The following is a 6129-nucleotide window of genomic DNA, read 5'->3' on the forward strand; positions in this document are numbered from 1 at the left end:
GGTCTATATGGACAAAAATCTATGCTCATTCACTGTGTCCACTGCCTATTGCTGGAAAGAAGAGGACAGCAGTGGGAAGTGAGGTTGATGAGGTAGTGGGAAGCCAGTCTGTGAAAGAGCTTGTTTACCTTGATGAAGTGTTTGAATCCCTTCTTTTCCTGGAGGCAACTTTGGATGGGGGTAGGTGGAGTGTGTAGGTGCGCTCAGTATGCAAAGTATGAGTGTGATAAGAAGAAGGCCTGGTGGGGAGAATTCCACAGAAAGGAAAAAATGTGATGGGAGCACCAAAATCTTCATCGCCAATCCAGGGAAGGCTATCTCCAGTTGTCCTTTGGCTCAGTGTCCACCATCATCACTTATATATCCTTGGAACAGTTGGGAACTCAAAATGAAGCAGAGCAAAACCCTGATTACTATCTTAGGCAGCTGCCCTTCTGTGGGCTGTGGAGAAAAGCTAGAAGGAGCTCCCTCAGGACCCAGGCTCCTGCCTCCCTGCTTCTCAGCTGTCAGTGATCTCCAAAGGCTCTGAATACTAGGAAGAAAGGACCAACCTTCCGGCTTGCCTGCCCTTAGGCTACTGGATTTTTCTCAGTGCCATTTTCACACAGCCAGAGGACTCCCCCTTCTTTAAACCCACTAAGTCCTCCGGCCCTCTCTCCTTCTCCCTCAGTCCCACGGTCACTTCCTTTGGGCCCTTCTCAGTGCCTTCCAGAGTCCCAGCTCTCACCGCAGGGTGCCAATGACCCAGGAAACTCACCATCCTGGACTCCTAGTCCTCCTTTGTAAAGGGTCACATACATTCACAGACTTGAAGTAAGCTAGCCGTTGGGGAGGATTTAGAGTGGATAAATGGAGAAAATGGAGGAGAATCGAAATAATAGTTACTACTATGTCCCATTTATATATCGGGCCCTGTTCAAAGCACTAAACTTATATTAATTCTCTTGGCTGTTCCTCATTTCACATCTACCCCAGAGTGAGGGCTCCCATTACCCCAGCTCCTCTCAAGGGGATGGAGTTTAAAAAACCTTCCCTAATTATTATTTGTTTAAGTGTGATAATGGTATTGTATTTTTTTAAAAAGCCCTTACCTGCTAGAGAAGCATAATGGAGTATTTTCAGATAAAATTGTATGACATCTGGGGTTTGTATTAAAATACTCCAGGAGGGAGAAAAATGAGAGGAGGAAGGATGAACGTAGAGTGGCAGAATGTTGATAATTGTTGAAGCTTGTTACAGAGGTTCATTATCCTCTTCTCTCTACTCTGCCTGTTTGAAATTTTCCATAATAAAAATTTTAAAAAAAACTTTGCTATCTAATCTGCAAATAACACTGAGTCACCCGCACTCAAAGACCGGAAATAAGATAATGAGGCCTTGTGGGAGAGTTCAGAATGGGTAAATGGAGAGATGGATGAGGCAGAATCAGAACAATAGCTATTACTAATATAGCCCTTCAGTGCCAAGCCTTGTTCTACTCAGTTTACATATATTAAGTCTTTTCAGCTTGCAACAACCTTGTTCGGTAGTGTATGCTATTATTATCTGCCCTTTATAGATAAGGAAACTGAGGCACAGTAAGATAGAATAACTTATACAAGTGTACACAGCTTGTGGGTGGTAAAGTTGGGTTCCAAACCCAGGCACTCTGGCTTTTGACTTTTTGCGCCTTTTTTTTTAAAGATTTTATTTATTTATTTATTTGAGAGAGAGAGAGTGCTCAAGAGTGCAGGAGAAGGGGCAGAGGAGGAGGGACAGAGGGAGAGGGACAAGCAGACTCCTCCCAGAGTGCGGAGCCCCGACACTGGGCTCGATCTCAGGACCCTGAGATCATGACCTGAGCCAAAACCCAGAGTCAGACGCCCAACCGACTGAGCCACCCAGGCACCCCTTGACACTTTGCTCTTAAACATGATGCTAGTTAGATGTAGAAAGCAGCTGATAGGTGAAGATAAGGGTTCATTCATCCATGTACTTATTCATCTATTTAATAGATACATATTGAGCCTTTACAAGATGGCTGGGCAAGCATCTGGGTGCTGGGATACAGTGGTGAGCAAAACAGACAGGTTCTTGCTATCAAAGAGTTTGAAGTTTGATGGGGATTTGGAGGGTGGGCCTTGAAATAATAATCATGCAAGCATGTGGAAAATTACAAACCATGATGAGGGCACAGAAGGAGAGCTCCAGGGAATTCTGAGAGCATATGATGAGGTACCTGACCCAGTCTGAAGGGGCTGGGAAGGTTTTTCTGCTGAAGTAACATGTGAGCTGAGAGCTGAAGGATAAGGAGGAGTTGATGAAAAAAAAAAAAGGGAAGGGAAGAGCATTTCAGGCAGAGGGAAGAGCACAACCAAAGGTCCTGGAGCAGGAGAGAGTTTGATGCACATGAAGAACTGAAAAGGCTAGGGGTGGTGGGAGCAAAGCCTAGAACACTAGAGTTGGAAGGGTTTTTTTGGAGTCCAGTCCAATGTCACAGGTGAGGGAACTGCCCCTGGGAAAGAAGGAAGTGACTGGTCCAAGGTCACACCCTGAATCAGTGGCAGAAACAGGACTCAACCTAGGTTGCCTGCCCCCCAGCCCAGTGCTCTTTCCAGCACAGATCATGGCTTTCCTGCATATGAGGAGGAGGGAGGTAAACTGGGTGTCAGCAAAATACTGCTCACGGGGAGTGAGAATGGAAGAGAGTGTTTTTGGAGATAGGTATAAATAACCAAATGAAATCTTCATGGGCAAGGAGACCAAGAGTGAGTTTGGGGCAGAAAAAAGAAGAAAGTAACTTGGAAACAGGAAGAATTTAATTTGTGGTTCCCAGATCCCTAATTGGGCTTGTCTCCTGCTATTTCTAGGAAGGGATCTAAAGTGGGTGGGATTCGGTGGGGAGGGTTGGAGAAGAGTACTGGGGCTGAGGTCTTCCTCCCCTCTTTTGAGGTGAGGGGAGGGTGCTCTCTGGCTCAGTGGCCCAGCTGTGTGTCATCTCCAGCTCCGCCAGGAGGGGGAGCCGGAAACCGAGCTTCCTAAGAATGGCGGCTGGCCTGGCCCCTGGGCTGGAGAAATTCTTACTGGAAGCTAGTCAAGCCAGTCCAGCATGCTGTGGAAATGACAGGAACCGAGGGGAAAGAGGGAGCCAAGAGTTAGGATTATCCGCAGGATCTTTGCATTAAAGTGCAGTCTTTGGTAAGTGCCTTCTAAACCTGGGTTTGAGCTGAAGCAGGCAGGCACCAAAGGGTAGGGAATCATTTGACAGGGAAGTGCTGCTGCACGAACCAGGGCCTTCTACGCTCCCCTTGGACTACCTCATCCACTCCCCAAACATCACAATTCTGTCGCTAGCCTCATCCTTTCTCCTGAGTCTCAGACCTAGATGGCCAGCTGGCTACAGGAACGTCTCTTCCCGGAAGCTCAAACTCAACATGGCACTGAACTCATCTCCCACCCTCCCCGAGACCTGTTCCCTCAGCATCCCTCATTTCCGTGAACAGCACTGCCAACCACCCCCCCAGTCGTTCAAGTCAGAAACTGGGAGGCATCTTTCCAATTCACTAATACGTCCTGTTGGCTCTACCTCCAAAATATATCCCAAACCCAAACACTTCCCTTCATCAACCCTGCCACCATTCTGGTCTATGCCAGGGTCATCTCTCATCTGGCTCACTGCAAAAGCTTCCTGACTTTCTTCCTGCTTTTACTTGTGCTCGCTCCCCACTGCTTCTGCACCCAGAAACCAGAGTGATCTTCCAAAGACACTGATCTGATCATGTCATGGCCCTGTCTAAACCCTCTGAAGCCTCCTCCTTGCCCTCCAAATCAAGTCCTGCCTCCTCACCATGGCGTTCAAGGCCTTCCTGATCTGGCCCCTGACTGCCTCTCCTGCCTTATGACTCACTTCTCCATGGCCCCTACACACACACACACACACACACACACACACACACACACACACACACACCACTCTTCCCAAACTGAACCACTTCCCCTTAAATCTTGCCTCACGTGCTGTTTCCTCTGCCTGGACTTTCTTCCCTTCCTTTTTGTCTCACTATCTCCTATTCACTCCTTGGCTCTCAGCTCAAGTCTCCCTTCTTCCAGGCACCTTCCATAATCCTTCCCAACAGTTATCCTCTGGGACACAATCTGATACACCCTGCCTTCATTCATCATTGGATGTAGTCCATGGAATATGGCTGCCTGGTTACCTCTGGCTCGCCCATGATCGTGTGAGCTCTGTGAAGGACAGATCTGTCTTTTTCACTTTATAGCTTCACAGAGTTTAGCCCAGTACCTACATATAGTAGCCAATAAGTAAATACTTTTGGATGGATGATGAATGGATGGATGGATGAATTTGTCAATTTCCTAGTCTCAAAGGAGAGCAATAGACACCATGTTGGAGAGCTATAATGAGGCCGTGGGTAGGAGTGATACATCCAAGGAAGTGGGGAGGTCCAAACCTGCCCATCCCAGCCACACTTCTGGCCAGCACTGTGCCTGACTCCCTCTTAAACCCACCTCGGGAAGGACTCAAAAATAGCACAGAGCAATCTGAGTTACACCCAGGAATGGGATACTCCCTTTCTAGTCTCTTCCCAAATCTCGTGCTGGGAGAAAGCCACCCATGACTGGCTGTGAAATGAATGGGCTCCAGCCAGTGCCTAGTGTTGGTGGATTCTCCAGATGCCCCGTGCCCACTTGTTCCCCACATGAAGAGCATTTCTGGAAGCTCCCATGAGTTCCTCCTCAGCTCCCGCAACTTCTTCCTGCAGCAGCTGAGAAACGCTCCCTACACGGCATCGGCACCTATCCTAAAAGCTAAAGTCAAGGCTTCTCCCTGGTGTCAGCCCAAGAAGAGACCCCTGGGGGCACCTAGTCTTAACCTTCCTGGTCCTTTGCCCTTCCTCCTTGGCACCACAAAAGACAGGCAGTAAAGTCTACAAGCGGGAGGGGAGGATGGAGGGTTACATTTTTCTAGAGCCCTTCGAAGGCCTTGGCCCCCTGCCTAGATCTGAGTCAGGAACTGTATGTCCCAGAGAATTGGCTCCCCAGCCATCTGCTCTGAGCTTAAAGAGCCGAGGGGCCCTCGTTGGATGCTCTGTTCAAATTAGCCAAGAAGAGCAGGATGAGGACGACACAGCAGGAGGGATCTTGACCAGTCTAGGTCCCCTAGACTGTGTGTGGAGGCAAGGGGCAGATAAACAACACCAGGGCACAGTGAGGGCATGGCAAGTCCCCAAGCAGAGAGCGCCTCTCACAGCCCAGGTGCACTGCTCCCAGAGCCAAGCCTTCCCAGCGCCCCTTTCGAGGGAACTCATGGCTTTGTGAACACCTACTTGTGCCAGGCCCACCACGAGCAAGAAATGACTGTTCTCCTTTACCAGTCACAGGAACCAAGGCTCAGAAGGGTTAACTGCTTTACACAAAGTCACAGAGCAAGTACGAAGCAGATTCAAAGAGACCAGGGCCGGGCATCAAGTCCCAGACCCTTGGTAAATGGTTGCCAAGGCTACTAGAAAATGATTCTCCCTTTCAGTGAGCAGGTAGGCAGCCTGAGGACAATGGCTGGGAGGGGATACAGAAAGTCACACTCCTTCTATGCCTAGGACATAGCTTGCTCCATCCAGGAGAAAACATGTCTTTAACCCTTTAACGTACACCCTATCCAGGTGGTAGGAATGGGTCAGGCAATACGGTCAAGTTTCATACATGGGAAATTTTAGGGTGGAGGCAATGAAAGACTTAAGTAAGTCTCACATCAGAGGGTAAGAGTTCAGTTCAGATAAATGAACCAATCCAAGAAGCCAGACAGATCCACTGGAGGAAGGCTGACAAGGCACCCCTCAGTCCCCAAATCCCCACGGCCATGTACGTTCACAGGATTGAAGAACCACAAGCATCAGGCATAGTTGCCAGAGGGCGTATTTGGGGACTCATAAAAATAGGGACCCTCTGGGCGCCTGGGTGGCTCAGCCAGTTAAGCGTCTGCCTTTGGCTCAGGTCATGATCCCGGGATCCTGGGATCGAGTCCCGCATCGGGCTCCCTGCTCAGCGGGGAGTCTGCTTCTCCCTCTGTCTCTCCCCCTGCTTGTGCTCGCTCTCTCTGTCAAATAAATACAATCTTTAAAAAGGAAAAAA

This window comes from Mirounga angustirostris, unplaced genomic scaffold (assembly GCF_029215605.1).
Source record: "Mirounga angustirostris isolate CCGP_5_RB_7025 unplaced genomic scaffold, mMirAng1.0.hap1 SCAF_11, whole genome shotgun sequence".
Taxonomy (NCBI): Eukaryota; Metazoa; Chordata; class Mammalia; order Carnivora; family Phocidae; genus Mirounga; species Mirounga angustirostris.